At 41.0% G+C, this 18187-nt stretch overlaps 1 long non-coding RNA gene across 1 annotated transcript in view; it reads left to right on the plus strand.

Moving 5' to 3' along the window:
* The first annotated feature begins 15173 nt into the window (after positions 1-15173).
* LOC137166948 (uncharacterized) overlaps positions 15174-18187 on the plus strand; it is a 39427-nt gene continuing 36413 nt past the window's right edge. Inside the window, exon 1 of the long non-coding RNA XR_010923893.1 lies at positions 15174-15344. This is a non-coding gene — a long non-coding RNA (uncharacterized lncRNA). The remainder of the gene's footprint in view (positions 15345-18187) is intronic.

Consider the following 18187-nt stretch of genomic DNA (forward strand, 5'->3'; position numbering starts at 1 on the left):
CAGTGGCAGTAGATGAGGCAGTAGACCACAGCGAAGACTACTTTGAGACCAAAGGGGCGAAGTGATCTGATCAATGAACCAAACAGGAGTGGTCCGGCTGATCAAATTAGGAGAAATGATTTCCCGAGTTGTGGAGCTACAGGGAAGCTCCCTGAGTGAGGGGCTCCAGCTGGACCTAGAGCAAGGATTCCAGAAGATCTGTCACTTCGTCCTATGGTACCCAGAAGTTCCTTAGGAAGCAGTCAAGTACATCATATGGTCTGCTTCTGGTGTGGCAAGCCAGAGCATGTTAAAAGGGACTATTCACTAACGGAGTGCAGGTTTATGAACTTTGTGTATGAGATATGTGGACTGGTAGCCTCCTCAAACAAGTTAAACCACTATATGTAGTACCAAGCAATGTATGGAGAGTGGTAGTGGATTCAGGATGTGGACAGATGTTGGTCTGGAAAGTGGGAGAAGGCTTTTGGTGCAGACAGTAGACCCACATTTGCCAGTGCATGCCCCTGTGTCATGGTGAGTGACAGGACAACCCAACTACAGAGATAAAGGGCCAGTGAAAGTGGATTCATGTGGATGTAGTCAAACATCTCCTCTGGTCTATGGTCATAAGAAGAGACTAGGGTGAGTTCCTGATCCTCGTGAAAAAGAAGATGAGGCAGGATCCAGTAAAAATAAAGGATGAGCTAGTCACAGATACATTGCACGGCTAAATCATGCCCAGCAAAGGGCTGATGAAGGATTTAGGACCTCAGCTGGAAGTTACTAAAAGGGCCCAGCAGCAGGCGATAGGTTGGATCCAGATTCTCTGAGGACAGCTGAAGAAGCCCTGGAAACATGAGTGGAAGAAGAAGATACTCTGCAACACAAACTGATGGGCTAGGAGGCCCAACAAGAACAAGACTGGCTCAGGCAAAAACTAGATAAAGTGGTGTTGGCAGCTGGACCAGGAGCTGGTTTCTTCTCAAGCAATAAGGTGTCCCAGGGAACAGGGACCCAGGCAAGAGCCAGAAAAACCAATGTGGAGACTCAGACCCAACTTCAAATGGAAATGGGGGAGGTCAGGGCGACCATCAAGCTGCATCGGGTTCCTGGAGGCTGGGTGAAAAATCCAGAATCCATGCAGCAGAGGTTCCTAAGAAAATGGGAACTAAGGAGGCAGTGGCAAAAGCAGCAAATCTGAAGCTGGAGGAAACAGCCATCCTTGCAGATGTTTTTGGAAGAAAAGGAAAAATTAGAAAAGGAAAAGTGGGTTGAGTGTAAAATGGAGCACCTGGAAAATGAAAAGGTTTGTTTGATAGCCAGATGGAAGTCGGCTGGGAGGAAAGGCATTACGTTTTATCAATGCTGTATCAGACAGATGAGAAGGTGGATCAACAGTATACCTAGATTCTGCATCCCCACGGCAGGAGGAATCTGCACTAGGAGAAAAATACAGTCTTGAGGGGAGGGTGTGTGATGATGGTATATCTCCCACACAGGCACGAAAAGGGTTAACTGGAGCTAACAAGATCAATTAAGGCACTCTGTTGCACCTGGAGAATGGAAGCCCAACTGAAGGTGGCCCAACCAGGCCCAATTGAAGACGAAGCCCAGCTGGGAGAGAAGCTGGGTGTTGAGCATACAAGGAGGAGGCCCAGATGAGACGGACACTGCAGGAAGAGAGGGGAAGAACTCTGCTGGCTACTAGAGAGAGGCAGCTATATAGTAAGCTTGTGGAGAGGCTGTGGGAAGGCCAAAATAGGAAGAAATCCAGGGAGGCAAGGAAGAATATAAGAAAGCAGAACTCAGGTATGAACCCAGAAGAGAAGGAGGGCCTGGGTTTTCCTACCAGCCACTGAAAAAGGTGGTGTGAGAACACCATGATACAAGGTTGAGAAGGACTGTTAAATTTGGAGCACAGTCTCCAGGAAAGAAGCCCCAGGAGGTGTTGCTCTGCACAAGAGTGGGAGGACAACACTGCAGATCCTCGGAAAGGGTGAAGAGTTATATTTATTTGAGTTTAGTTTATTGGACCTTTACTTTACTCCAGAAGGGGACAGACTTTAAAGTGACCTGGCTGGAGGGCCTAGTCATGAGAAGATGCAAACTGAAGTGACACTCAGGAACGGGAGCTGGTGGAGAATAAAAGCTGCTATGCCATACCTACCCATGAGGGGGCAAGCTAGAGGTGAGGCAACTCTTCAACAGAGTACCTAAGAATATTAGACCACAGCTGTGTGAAGCCATGGTTGGGGCAAGAAAGCAGATGTGGGCTGCATATAAAGCACTGGAATTTTGGATAAAGGACCTCTGTTCCATTTAGCTATGCTACCCACTTCTCCCTTTCCATCTAGGGACAGATACACTTCAGTGTCACCTCCTCACTTCAATTTGCAGTTACTTGCAAAAAAACTGGAGATGGAGCCCAGGAAGCTCTCTCTCAATGTGTGTGCATGCACATGTGTACTGTGGTGGGGAGGGGCAGCACCAGCTACTAGTTCTCAAACTGTAGTAAGCATATAAACATGTGACTCCTGGCTTAAATGTGTGTGACTCATGACTAGTTGGGTATGCCTAAACTGACCCAGGCAATTCTTAAAATACAGTGTGGATGTGTATCTTCATCGCCACATACACAATCTGGCCACTCTCTGCTCTCTGGTCCTTTGGGGTACACTTGCCTTGTGCATGATCAGCAGTTTCCTTTATAAGTTACATGTGTAAACCCTGTCTCTTGATATGGAGGGTAGGGAGCTCACCACTACCATCTATTGGTGAACAGAAGGAAGTATGGCTTCACTTCCATAAGCTTTCTATCCAGAAATTTCCCAACTGATGCTCTCCGTCATCATGGGCTCTTCTCATGCCCATTCTTATCTTAACTACCCCACTCCTGATGATCCCTACTCCTTCATTCTGTTCAACAGGCATTTCCCTCCTTCAAATCCTGTATCCTTATAGCAAGGATGGTAACACTCTCCCTGTGACAAGAAAGGAAGTTGAACAGACTGAGGTGCCTGAAGTACTAGTAGAGTTAGCAGACATCATTGTGTCCCCCATTCTCTGTGTTGTTCAGAGAAATGAAACATCTGAGCTTGTTCCAAAATCAAAGTCTTCTGCATTATGGCACACACTCTAGACCAGCTAAACATTTACATAACAAATGTTTAAAGGGTTTCTCTGACTGTGGTAGTGCATCTGTCATTGATCACAAGATTTCATAATTTGGGGGTGATTTTGGACCACAGCTGCTGTTAGATTAACATATTACAGATTAACCATTTCTGCTTTTTACTATCTGTACCTGGTCAGGATTCTGAGACCTTTCCATTGGGATGTGGACCTTGCCACTGTTATCCTTACATTTGTCATCTCAAGATTAAACTATTGCATTGCACACTACATGGAATTACACCTTAAAACCATTTGGAGGCTGAATCTGGTGCAGAATGGATCATCTCACTTGCTGAGAGGTGCATCTTGTTGGGAGCACATGACGCCAGTACTTCAGGATTTGCAGTGGCTGCCTATTGGTCTCTGCCAGTGGATTAAAGTGCTGGTCATTACTTAAAATGTCCTAAATGGCCTGGGATCTGTTTGGCTAAGGGACCATCTCTCTTTCTAGGGCATGCTGTCTTTCACAGGGTAACTGGTCCATGTGAGTAGACCTGGCTCAACTCCCCTGTGTCAGAGCAGATGGGGCCCAGTTGAGCCAATTAAAGGGGGCAGAGTTAAACTTGGGGATATAAAGGCCTATCAGAGGGCAGGAAGAGAAGAAGTGATTGGTCAGGTTGTGTTTAGGGTGAAGAACCATAGAGGAGTGAAGCTAATTCCAGTGGTGGGTCTCTGGAACAAGGGGGAAGGCGCTCAGAGAGGTAGCCCTATGGCTGGTGTTCTAGAAGTGGAATGAGAGTTGGCTGAGACAGAGGGAAGGGCAGAAGAACCAGAGCTGCATATGAACTATTGTGCTATGATTATGGACTTTATTTTGAGGACCCTGAGGATTGTTTGAATCATTTCTGTTATTAAACAAACCCTAACTGAGGGGGGAGGGGGTGTTCTCAGCCACAGGGGAGACTATGTATAGCTCTGAAGGGGGGTAACAGATGCAGAGGCCGGCGAAGTGACCTTTAGTCATCAGGTGTGCTTAGCAGGTGGCCAACGTATTACACTGCCACGGCTGTGATTGGAGAAGGTCCTCAATCCCCCTTGTTACAAAAGGAGCTGTTGGTGAGTTATTTTCAGTGAGGATCCCAGGACTTTAACTTGCTTCCCGTCCTGGTCTGAAATAGCCTGGAGTTGATGACGTTCCAGGCATGATGCCAAAGCCATTTGCTTGACAGCTTTTGGGGAAGGGAGAGGATATGTTACTGGGTATAATTTGGGGATAAGAAGCTTTTTTGGTGTTTTTTAAATTGTTGTCTGCTGGCTGAAGTAAATTGTTACTTTCTTATGACTGCTGGGTAGCTATTGGAAATTTAATTGTCAGGACAATCAGAGCTCTTGTCTGAGTGTTCTTTTTTTAAAATTTCAATACTGACAAAAGTGTTTATAACAAATCAGTAGGACTCATGAGATTAGACCACTCAGAATGCCAGCAGCATTCTAGATAAGGAGGCATGATTAAACAAAACCCTAAAATTACCAACTTTATAGGACTCAGGCCCAGAATTTGTGTGGTTTCATTGTTGCAGGATCCGCCCCACAATTTTCAGCTATGGCTCGTTATACCCAGTGTGTATATACTTGTTGTCAAAAAAGGAGCCTAAAAACATAAACAAGTGATGACTTTCCTCCATTTTTTGGATGATATTATACAGTACAGAAGCCGATAACAGTTTTGCCCAGGTGGTGCTCAAATATCAGATGTAGTGCAAAAGGATATATACAGGCTAAAGCTTTCAGGGTATGTCTTCACTGCAAACAGAAACTTGTGGCAGTAAGTCTCAGAGCCCAGGTCTCCAGACTGGGGCTCACACTATGGCACTGTAACTATCCCTATGGAGGATGGTGGGCCTCAGTGCCTGAGCTTCAGCCCAAATCCAAATATCTACACAGCTATTTTTAGCACTGTAACGGGAGCCCCGTGAGCCTGAGTCTGTAGATCCGATTGTCTCACAGCTATTTTTAGTGCTTTAGCATGAGCCTGAGTCTGTAGACCCAGGCTCAGGGTCACTGCTGTGGGTTTTTTCTTGTTGTGTAGACCTACTCTAAGAGGCCATGCAGGTCTGTGTTCCTGCAATGGTTGGCACAGAGAAAGTAACCAAACTGCTGGTCTGTTTGGTGGTGCAAGGCAATACCCTATCAAAACCATGAAGAAAAACAACTATTTCAGGGAATTGTAACATTTCTTAGGATGTTTTTACACAAAACAAGTGGGCAACCAGTCAATAAGAGATACACCTTGGCAATTTGGATGGAGTTAGACTAACCTTTCCTGAGGTGACAAGAGACACCAGTAGCTAAGGCTGGGTTTTGCACTTAAAGAGGATGAATCGCTGCTTTATGTGTGAAGAATACAGTATAACTTTGTCAAAATAACAGCATTTATTCTGTGAATACAGAATGAATTTTCTGAGAATTTAAAAGTAAATCCATCAAGTCATTCATGAGTTAGAATTAATTACAAAACAGGTACTTTAAAAAAATTGACACTTGGTGTCAGACCTTTGAGGGGGAAAATGGTGGGGGAAAGGATATTAGATTCTGTCTTGAGATACATGAGGCAACCCAGTGTTTCCACCTCTGCCTAATGCCAAGTTTCTTGCTTCATTGTAGTCTGTTTCCAAGACACCAACATTTTTCTCAATGGTTTTCTTATATGCCAACTGTTATTCTCTACTTTTCCATCTTCCACCAAGTGGTATCCAGTTAAGGGCTTGTCCAGGAATACAGTTTTTTAACATCCATATAACATGCCCAGACCACTTGAGCCTTCTTTCTTAATTCATTATCTCTATAGTGTGTTGGCCAGTCTTTTGTAACTTAGCATTAGTTACTTTATCCTGCTAGCAGACACCAACTATTCTCTGCAAGCATCTCTAATGGAATGCATTGTTTCCTATTGTGAACTTCTGGAATTTGCCAAGTTTCAGAAGCATATAACAGTGTGGGTGTCATAATGATATTGTATAACTTTATCTTGATTCTTGCATGAATCTCCTTATTTTTCCAAATATTTGCCAGTTTTAAGGGAAAAAAAAGCTTCATTTTCCTTTGCAGCTATTGCTTTCATCTCCTTATGGAGTTGGCCATCAGCAATGATTATGCTTCCAAGATATACGAACTTGTTAACCATGCCATATTAGTCACTACCAATCACAAATGCAGCATCATTGCTGATTCCTCTTTCGACAATCATAACTTTTGTTTTCTTTTGGCTGATTCTTAAGACTATTTAAGCAGCCTCACATTTGACATAGATAGTGGTCTCTGTGTCAAACAGAACAATATCATCTGCAGAGTCAAGATCTTGAAATTTTCCCTCAACTCCTCTTAAATGCTGTATCTCTCTTTGATATTGCTCTTTGCATCTCATAATACATCAGTGCAGAAAAGGAGTGATACAATGCCATTCTGCCACACTCCAGTGATATCAAACCAATATGTCTCTCCACTTTCTGTCCTCATATACACTTGATCTTTTCAGTCTAAAGCCTGCTTGCTTATTATACAGTTTTTCATCTATAACCTGTTTAAATAATGTCTTTAAAATTCAGTTAAACTAATATGGGACCATAACACTAAAATGCATGAACCAAAATTTCATGGTTATTTCATGGTGTCACTACAGGACAAATTTAAGGTGATTTGGGTCCTTAATTTTTCATTTCCATATGTATGTGGATTTCTTTGGAATTTAACCTTGAGCTCTGAATTTCCTGCATTTGTTATGCTGCTTGTCGGGTTATTACAGCATCCCTGTATTTTTTTAAATTGTGTCATTTTTTGTCTGGGAATTAAAATCAAGCGGTGGTGCCTTAGAACAAATGAGATTCCATATGACCAGGGAAGGATCAGGTTGACAGGAGTAAGTGAAGCATTTCTCTGCGGAATTGAATTGGTCAGGAAATGAAATCTCCGCAGCTGTGATCCTTCCCTAGCGTGCTACAAAATGGCAGCAGTTCATGATTATCTCTGAAGAAATTATTGCCCAATTTTTAAAAACATTTTAATGAAGCTATGGCTTTCAATCTGTAGAATGATAATCAGTTGTCAAAATAAAAATTGGTACAGATATGACAGCTATAAGAGGAAGGAAGTGAACATTAGTAAGCTGCAAAAAGGGAGGATATTATTATATACTTGAAAGTCAAGTTTTATCCTTTGCAGCTTGGAGAATTTTTATGTCTTTTGTTTTACAATTCAGATTTCTCGGCAAAATTAAGCATGACTGAATCAACAGCTCCAGCATGTTCCTTAGGAAGAGGAGATTCAATTAACAGGAAGGATGAAGGAAAGGGCATTCAAATAATAGCTGTCCTCCTTCTCACTTTTTTATACAGATTTGTCTTTTTAGCAAAACCAGATATCAACTAAAAAAAATGCTGGACACTTAAGCAGCTTGTTAATAAAATTCCCCCAGCTGGTTTTATTAACTTCATTTAAAGCACATTGTGGTTTGCATTTTTATAAGTCTAATGGGTCCTGTTTGATAATTTATTGGAATGATGCTCCATTTCAGCTTTACACATTTTTAGAGCTGTTATTTATGGTTTACTTTTTCAACAATGGGGCCATTTGGGTTTTTTTTATGCCTTTTTATTTATGGCGTACTGTGCTAACTCTGAAGTTTGTTAACATAACATCAATAATACACATTCCAATTGACTTCCTGTTCCTGGGAGTGATGTTTGAATGACTCAAATAAAAACAAGCAAAAGAATGGAAATGGAGCTCAGGCACAGCAGAAAAAAATTCTTAGAGGAGGCAAGATTAAAAAGATAAGAAAAACAACAAAAGCCAAGTTCCTTGGGCTAACTTGCAAGCACCAAGCCATTTGTATAAAAGTTTAATTGCCCCATAAAAAACCCTCCATGTACTCAGAACATATTAAAAAAAGCTGCTTGTGTGGCCATGCAAACTGTTCCTACAGGCCTTTACATAATTCTGAATCTGCTCTTTATTGGGAGTGTGTGCTAAGGCCTGATCCATCCATCTCCACGCGTAACTTTAAACTCATGAATAGTCCCAATAATTTAAATGCATTTACATGCTTAAAGTTAGGCCCCACTTAAGTTTGTGTATAACAAAGAATGCCATACAACCACTAAAAGAAAATTATACAGGGATAAGCTAAGGTGCAAATTTAAACTGATGTAGTTAACTCCCCATGTAGACCTTCTTATTCTGGTATAACAGTGCCATTATTTATTTATTTATTGTTTATCTTATGTCATTTAGAAAGGGGTTTAAGCTACATCCTTATGCTGTAATAAGAGTGTGCATCTGGGGAGTTAACTGGTTTAATGATACCAGTATGATTATAGTAGTAAAACTTGTCTTGGTAGCCAAGCCCTTTGAAAATATGGCTTTCCTGTTTTTAGTGATCATGCACACCATATTGCCTGTAATTGGTTGCTTAGTGAGGAAATTCAGACTAAATAGCGAGGGGCTGCTGTAGATAACATAATGACTTCCCTGAATCCATATCCATCTTGAATTGTGATCTTATCAGTTCTCAAACCAAGCAAGGTCAATACCTGGATTGGAGATCTCCAGAGAAAACACAGATGATGTTGGCAATCCAGCTAAATGCCATTCCTTTCTTTGTACCAGTATTGAATAAATTATTCAGCTGGAGGTGCTGTTTTTGAATAAGACCTAAAATGGCAGTCCACACTGGTTGTAATTGTATCCCATACAGCATTTCATATATTTAGGTACATAACCATTTGAACACACAATTTTGTAAAGCAAACATAAAGAAACTCCAGATAATACAGCTTTAAATGTCTTCTGAGACTACAGAGAAATAAGTGATAATATGCAAATAAAATCTGCCAGTAGCTTGGTACCCCTCCAGTTTCTCTCTTTTCTCCTTTAGACAGAGCTAGAAAGTTTCTGCTCCCTGCCCACTTTCTACTGCTAAGACTTACGGTCATTAAGGACTCTACTCCCTTTTTTGGAAGAATAAAGGTGTTTACTCCAGCGCTCTGATCAAATTCCAGACTGGGAAATCCCACCTTTGCTATCTAAAACCTGCTGTAGTTTCAAATAGATAAGGTAGGGCCAGATCTTCAATTGGTGTAGCTCCATAGAACAATGTGATTTACACCAGCTGAGGATCTGGCCTTTAATCTTTACTTTCCATCCTACACTGTTGTTCTGTGTTACTTCATGCTCTGGAAATAGTTGTATTTTACTCCAGAGATGACTACATTGGCAGTGATGGGCAAAGTAGTTACTATAACTAGTAAATAATAACTATGTCATCATATTCATGGCCTGGAATGGAGAAAACAAGTGCAAATATCAACCAATTGTGGCTGGAAATCATGGAAGAGAAGAGAAGAGTACATGGCAGTACACCTCCACTCCCTCCTCACTCAAGCAATCAGAATCCCTAACAGTATGAACACCATGTGGGTAGGGCTTCTTGTGGTTGTGGGAGGCAAGAATGTGTCAAGACTGGGGAAGGAGAGCTGCCCCTTTACACCACATCACTTCCAGGCAATCTGGTGACATTTCTGAGAAACCCCCTCCAGAATTTAATGCTGGTCAGAGCAAAATCAGCTTGAACTCTCATTTCTCCCCCACACCATAATCATGTCTCCAGGGGCATCCTTGTTTGAGATGTGTTGCCCTGGAGAACAGAACCATACAAAGAAGCCAGTATTCCATGCATATGCTCTCAGATCTACATGATTAAGACTGTGAATTCCCAAGTCACTTTGAATTCCAAGGTGACAGAAGGGCATGCCTCTAACCTCTGTGTATCTACTAACTCCACCAAGAATGGATGATATCTCAGAAGCTATGCTGGTTCATAATACATTTTTCTTAATAATTCCCCCTCTTCCATGTGTTTTTTGTGTGGAAATGGATATTCGCCTGGAGTAGTGATGCAATTTGGAATCCTTCTGGATAAAAATCACCATATATAGCAAAAGTAAGGGTAGTTTAATAAGATAGTTTATGTGAATGTTTCCTATCATCATGTATTTATGAAATTTGAATTTAGCCAAATTACTTTAGGCTGGGAAAATTATGAACTAGCTCATTCAGTAGCACTAAAACATTTACCATTTTCTTCACCAGTTATGCCCATTCATGAATGACATACTAATACTTTGGGATAATGACTTATGTTTGATAAATTATGTGCTTCTCTTAAGTTTTAATGCACACCCTTCCGGGAATGGTCTACATGAAAAAGGGAATATATCAAGCAATGTGTAGTCATTAGAAATTAAATAAGAAAGATAATTAACATAGGTGAGTAATAGTGAGATCAGAGATTGGTTTTACTTCACTTTGTCTTTAATGCTTTAGTTCAAGGAGAGTCTGATACAGTTGTATATTACATTAGGTATAATTGTGTGTAGCTAAGGTTTTTTATTGTACTTTTCTTCTGAAGGATCAGATTTTGACTATTACCAGAGGTAGGAGACCACATTTAATGTACCCATTGTTTGATCTATGAAGTGGTCTGATCTATGAAAAAAGAAAGCTCATTCTAACATCTGTAGAACCTTCATATGCATTTGGGAGGATTTGCTGGCAGCTCATCAAGGATATTTTAGGAACAAACCCTCGAAGATTTTACTGAATGAATTTATGCCTAACTAAAGGAAATGTAATAAATTCAAAGGGATTTTACTGAATTCAGGAATGAATAAAGATAGCAAGACATTGCCCTTTGAAGTAAACATAGTAGTAAGTGGAAGAAACAGAGTACAAGACAGGGCATGAAATCCTGGCCCCTTCAAATTCAATGAGAGTTTTGCCATTAATTTTCCTGGGGTCAGGATTTCATCCAAGATATACAATTACTAAATTTTCCTGGTCTGTGGTTCACCAGTTAATAAAAGAAGATGTCAACCACCAGAATAAATTGCCATAGTCGTTCAAGCCAAAGATCAATATGTTAATTGCAGGAAAGATGTAGGCAGATTATCCATCTGACACTTTCTTTTCTTTGCCATTAATTCCCATTGTATTACAAAGATCACAGTTAGCCAGAGAACACTAAGGGCCAGAATGTGCCATTCTTGCTCATGTTGTGTAATAGTTTACTCTACAAGTAGTCCCATGGAAATCCATGTGATTACTTGTGGTAGAAGTGTGGCAGTGTAAGTAATCAATATGATCACTTGCAGCATAAGTATGAGTCACAGTCCTAGGCCCTAAATGGTTAAGAATCCTCATTCTTTTTTCTTTACCTGAGTAAATAAGATATGAGCAAGAGTAAAGAGGTAGTTCTGGTCACATTTGCTTTCCATACCCGGCTACTCTGCAAACAAATTGAAACACTTCATAGAAACATAGCATTAAAGAGTTTAATGTTTGTCTTAAAGAGTTTAAAGTGCTGGAGAGAAATCCTTGCCCCACTGAAGTCAATGGGAATTTTGCTATTGACTTCACTGGGTCCAGGATTTCGCCCTTTGTCTTCTAAGGCTTTGCTTGTGACACAAAGATTTTGCTAATTTACCAGGATGCTGACGGGAGGTAGATTTTTTTGAGAGTAGCATTTAATAGTCTTACATCTGAGGTAGTGTTCAAGAAATGTCTTGGAAATGTGATTAACCAGTATAGCTGATTGTATCTGTTTTGTCTTAATGCTTCAGACATTACTGTTACTGGGATATATGTGAATTCTGGCAAGAGTAGGCTGATTATATTTTGCTTAATGGAGAGATTGTTTTTTCTAATGTGTGGGATGCTGCACAAGCTGTGCTATGGGGTCGGTTATTTGTTTGTCAGTAACTCTTAAAAAGAAAAAGATGAAAGAAATTGTTGATTTGGAAACCAACTGAAACAATTACAAAAAAATGCCTATGGTTTTTTATGGAGCCAAAATGCATTAGCTTGAAAACCAAACTGAACGGTGGGATTTTGTTTTCCAGACAACTCTTTTTACACATAAACATCAGTCAGACACTGAGCCATGGAATCTTACCATTCTTAGAGATGAACCACCTCTGAAAGTAGAAAATCCCAGATAGAATTGCTTCAAGTACACCCACGACTCTTACAGGCCGAGTTATTTCTCCCTCTCACCTACCTCCTCCTCCATGGTATCATTTTTTTCCCTCCTTGTTTATTATTAAAACTATATGTTGCATACATATAAAACAGTGACTGCTCACTCCTTCCCCAATGCTTAATCTCATCCAGTCTCTTTCCCTCACACACATAGCATCTTGGCCTAGCTGTACAAAAGGGCATAGGCATTTCAATACTGAGGCCAGATATACACTACTGTTCTATGTAGGAGAGTAAAGAGTTAAAAGCTGGACAAGTGGCCAGGGAACGGAGTCAAGGCAAGGGCAAACCTTGCTTCTGTTAATTGATGTGAATTTTAGTTAGAGTCTGTTATCTCTCTTCTTCTCCTCCCTTCCTGGCCATCTGCGCAGGGGATAAGTCTATCGCTATTTCTGTGCAAGGCCTTTTGGTGGGAAAAAAGTATTATCTTCTTCCTCTCCCTGGCATGCCTTTACTTCAAAGAATGTTAGTGTAAAATTTATAGGTTTTAAGGTGATGTGCCTGACCTCTGTATGGTAATCCCGTAACCAACAAACAGGGGCGGGTATAATTATATTTATTATGTAGTTAATATTAATTTTATAGGTGTCAATGTAACCAAATAACGGTCTATGGGGAGTTTCTGAAAATGTATATATTTAGATACTGTTATGGATAAAAGAACTGTAAAGTAACCCCCTTGTTGCTCACTCGCGGTGTCGACGTGGAACAAGCAGGCAATAAAGGGTTCTGTCTCCCCAATCCACCCCGGGACAACTTGTTTGGTTATTTCTAACAATCTACACTACAGACCTATATCGGTATAACTAGGTTTCTCAGAGGTGTGAAAAATTCACACCTCTGAGCAACCTAGTTATACTGACCTAACCCCCAGTGTAAACAGAGCTTCTCCCATAGAAACATCTAGCCCCTCTCGGGGAGGTGGATTAATTACACCATTGGGAGAAGCTCTACTGTTGGTGTAGTATCATCTTCACTAAAGCACTAGTGTGACGCTGTATATGAAGACAAGCCCTGAGCATTGCAATGCTTAACTTTTAGCCAACTTGAAAAAAAATCACTGTGATCCAGAAAGCTTGGGTTAGACCCATAGGTTTCTATATGATGAATGGAGAGAGATATGTACCTTCGAATAGGGTTGAGGAAAGCCATCTAAACTATTCAATGGGTGGGGAGCCACCTAAGCTATTCAATGGGAAATGCTGATGAGAGAGATATGTTGAAAACCCCAGTCATCTCACAGAGATCTGTGCCTAATTCTGGGCTTCAGGAAGGCACCAATCTCTGTTTGTGATCCACAGCTAGGAACCCTTCTTTTTTCAGTCAGGTGGTTCAGGTGCCTATTGTTGATTCTGGACACTTTGTGATCAGTGTGGATTCCAGTGAGACACGGTACGCCTGATTTGAAGATCAATAATATTTAATGTGCAAGGTTTTCTATAAATATACTAGTTAGATACAAAGCCTAAAATTAACTACAATATATCATACTCACTAAGCCTAGAGAGCTAAGCAGTCACTCAGAAGGCTGTATACAGGAATGGCTTTCTTCAGGGGCCTCTCCAGGGAGTAAGTGGATCTTCTGGTCCAACCAGCAGCACCTCCTGTGAGCTCAGGTGTTGATGGAACACCCCCCTTTGTGTGAGTGGTGACTTCTTATACCCTTCCATAAACAACCTTCATCTAACTATCTCTCTCATTATCATATATGCTAATTACCTACATTGGGTTTCCAACCTTAACTACATTCCATTCTCACCATGATAATTGGGTCGTCAAAACAACATCATGTGATAGGAGGGGCAGAGTAAAAGTATGCCCCTTGACAATAAAACAGTGTACGCCCAGATGTTCAAGGATAACGTGTTGTTCCCATCACTGTTATCTATGTGCAGCTGCAAGCATACAGTATCTGTATTTTGTCTTATTATGTGCCGTGCTATGCAGAAACTGAGACATCTATAAGGTTATTCAGTAGTCCTGTTTATCTCTGCTAACTGGAAGATATCATGCTACAGGGGTCAGAATAGCCAAGCAAGCAACTGAAGCTATGCTAGGCCTGTAGGACAGTAGTCAAGCAATTCAAATTGTACTGGGCCTGTAACACCTATGTCATTTTTTTGTGTGTGCAAAAAAACAGTTTAGGTGCTTGCTTAACTCCACACAAAATGGCCCAGAGTCAAGGAGGTTGGGAGAGAGGAAAGGAAGCAGTAGCCTCCTTTAAAAACCTTTAGCTGTGTGGTTAGGGTACTCATCCAAGATGTGGGAGGCCCCTGACTCAATACCTCCCCCCCCCATACTTCACGTGAAGAAAGGATTTGAACAGACATTTCATATGGTTCAGGTGAGTGCCCTAGTCACTGGATTAGAAAGTTATTCTCGCACTGTCTATGCCCCAATTAATATTTAATTAAAGTGGAGCAGCTTCAAGGAGAGAGACTGACATCAGAATATCCCAGAGCCCAATGATTAGGGCACTCACCTGAAAGGTAACAGATCACCTTTCACATCTCCTTCTCAGGCAGAGGGAGAACTGAACCAGAATCTCCTACATTCTGAGTGAGTTCTCTAACGACTAGACTGAAGGTTATCAGGGAGTTCTCCTCTCTCCCAGCTGTTATGTGTGGCAATACACACCTGAACACGCCTGAACTAGATCAGGCCCCACAAGTGAGATTGGTGGGGTTCAGGATCATTCTGGAACTTAGGCATAAGAGAAGCATCCAAGGACTTGCCTGAGGTAGCAGGGCTCATGCCCAGAGACAGAAAGTTAGGTGCCCAGTGAGTTTAGGCATCTCTAGGGTTAAGTGGCAGCTGAGTTGAGGTTTGTGGATCACAGTATTGCCTTGAACTGGGACTTAGGTGCCTAAACCCCAGATTTAGGCACCTAAGTCCCTTTGTGGATCCAGGTTTGGTTCCCTGGCATCCAATCATTGTGCATATTCCTATCTCTACAGAGTAAAAAAATAGCAGCCTCTATCTCCCCAGCACAAATAAGGAAGTAGGAGCAACAGCTGGGGATCATCGCAGACAATAGTAATACTTGAGTAAGGGAATAACAAGCAACTGGGGCCACACCAGTTAAATGAGAGTGAACAGGATAGCTATTAATGAGACTGAGAAACCACTAGACAGGCAAAGCCTCTACTCTGAAGGTAAGGGAATTATTTGGTAATCCCCATCCATACTTAACAGATGTGAAAATACATGGTAGTATTTATTACCATAACTTGGATCACTGTCTCTAGATACAACAGCTCTTAGCCTGCTAAGATACAAGAGTGGGACAAATCCAAAATGTGGGTCATAAAACAAACAAATACCAAGAAATTAAAAATGCTCTAGCATTAATTTTTGTGTAAATAATTATATCCCTAGTTTCACATAACTTTTAAAAATAAAAGGACCCCAAATTTGTGTGAAATTTTGTGAGGGATATCACTAATTTTAGTCACAATGCAGGCAGTTGAGAGTTATACCAGACACCCTTCTAAAAATGGCCTACAGAACAACCGTTAAATCTGGATCTATTTATAAGTTGACAATTGTAGTACATTTGTACTTCCTTTTATTTAACCTAGAACAATAGCGTACAATTCAAGTATCAGTTTTTTTTCTCTTGTTTTTTTTCTCTGTAGCAAACCTTGTGTAACACATTTATGTTGTTAAAGAGATTAGTTATCTACAGTCACTGTGGAACCAAATTGCCAATTTGGAATAATTGACAATTATTTTTTTCTACAAGGAAACTAGACCCATATGAGTAGGATGTACCATTGCCATAATTTTGAGAAGTATCTGTAATTCCTAGACTTCACAATCAATCCCTTTAGAGCAGAAATGACCTTGTACCACAGGGAACACAAAAGTGTCTCCACCAAGGAATTCATTACAAGAGAGGAATGGTAACAGTCCTCATTCAGAAAGAATGAGTCTCCACTGATTCTACACTGATTGTAATGATAGCCATCCTGATACTTTAAAGCATTGTAATAGCCCATTAGCTGTAGACCATTGCAATGATATTTCTGCCAAAATGAACATATGCTGAGGTGTGAGAGAGAGAGCTGAGCTGTTTTTCATTGTCAGAGAGAGCTCCAGAGAAGTTTTTGAGCTTCGTAGAGCTCTTCTTCAGGTCTGGGGATGGTAACCAGTGTGTATAAGCTAAATACAAGTTGGGACAGATTGTTAAGCATAAGGGGTTCACAAGTGCTGTAGGAGACCACTTAAAATGAAGTGGGCAGTTAAGGGTTAACAGGCAATGGGGTGTGTTACAAAGTGTTGTAAATAAACCATAAAACCAGTATCTCTTTTGAGTCCGTGGTTTTAAGTGTCTAGCAGAATTATGAATTTAAGTTACCAGGCTAGTCTTTTGAAGGTCTTGTGCATGTTTCCTTTAAGGACAAGGACTGAGCAGTCAGATGTAGAATGATTGTTTTGTGAAGTGTCCATTCACGGGCAATGGGGTATTTTTGTCATCATTTTTGTGTGAGAGTTGGTTTGAGATTGGTATTGTCTGGTTTCATCCACATAGTTGTTGTTGGGACATTTGATGCACTGGATGAGGCACACCACATGTTGTTATAAGTATGTGTAGGACCCATAGATCTTGAAAGGTGTGCTGTGGGGAATATTGATCATCATAGTAGTGGTGAGATGTCTGCAGGTTTTGCATCTATTGTCCTGACAGGGTCTGCTTTGAGTTGGTTCATCCTGGTTTGTGGGGAACTTGCTTCTGATGTTGAGCTTGGTAATGTTGGAGGTTTGTTTGAAGGCTAGAAGAGAAGGTTCAGGAAAGATTTCTTTCAGGATCTGGGCCCATCCTTGTAATTGTTTGACTATGCCCTGTGTAGGTTCCAGTGTGGCAGGTAACTAGGGATGTATGGCTAGAGGCCCCCACCCACCCCGGCATACTGAAGCAGATTCTTTAGGGATATTTTGGTTTCCCATTCCATGCTGCAATCTACTGCTCTGGTGGAGTGTCCTTATTTAGTGCAGGAACTTTTAAGTGTGTTTAGGTGTATATTCCAGAAATTCTCTTCTGGCCTGGCTGTAAGTAACAGATTTTTTTTGGGGGGGGGGAGAGGGGTATGTCTGGGGTGGTTGCTGGAGCTGTGGAGGTGAGTGTGGTGTTCAGTAGGTTTCCTGTAGATAGTCATTTCTAAGGCTCCACTTTTTGAGGCTGGTGTCCTGGAGATTGAAGCTGGTGTGTGAGTGTTCTAGAGAGAGTTGGATGGATGGTTATTGGTGGTTGAAGTTATGGTGGAAATCTATGAGGGAGTTTATCTGTCCAGAGGATGAAAATATCCTTGATAGATGTCAGGTATAGTATTGGTTTTGTGGTATTTATAGAAATTCTTCTGCGAGGTGGCCCATGAAGAAGCTGACATATTGGAAAGCCTTTCTGGCAGCCATGCGTGTTTCCATGGTTTGGACAAAGTGTGTGTGTATGACAGAAATGTGAAGTTGCAGATAAGGATGAAGTAGCTGTGTTGTACATTATTTGTAAATGTCTGAAGGAGGCAGTGATGCTGTGCTGGCGAGGGATGTTTCCACCCTTGATTTGACAAATATGTGTGCAAGTGTCTGCATCCACAAAGCTGTGCACTTGATCCATATGTGCCAACGGGAGTTTCCATCTACAAACTTGTTTATTTGCAATTTCAAAATATTTTCTTTTTGAACAAAAACTTTGTTCACCTTTTAATAAATTCTTTGTATTTAGACTTTTGAATAATCTCCATTTTGATTACATAATTAATTCAGTAACATAGAAGTGAGAGGTTATTGCTGAAGAAAGACTATTAATTTATCTCATTGTAAGGATTTTTTTAAAATGCTGAAATGGTGGAAGTGGGAAAGTGATTGGGAAGGTGTCTTTTCGGTTCTGATTATCATTGAGGAGTTTTTTCTACCTCTTTTCTGGTTGGAGTTTCTGAGTGGGATTTAATGATAAAAATGTGACGCAGGCAGTCCCTCAATGCCATCTGGCAAAGGG

This window comes from Emydura macquarii, unplaced genomic scaffold, assembly GCF_026122565.2.
Source record: "Emydura macquarii macquarii isolate MOO-44397 ecotype Brisbane River unplaced genomic scaffold, CSIRO-AGI_Emac_v2 contig_2897, whole genome shotgun sequence".
NCBI classification, from domain to species: Eukaryota; Metazoa; Chordata; order Testudines; family Chelidae; genus Emydura; species Emydura macquarii.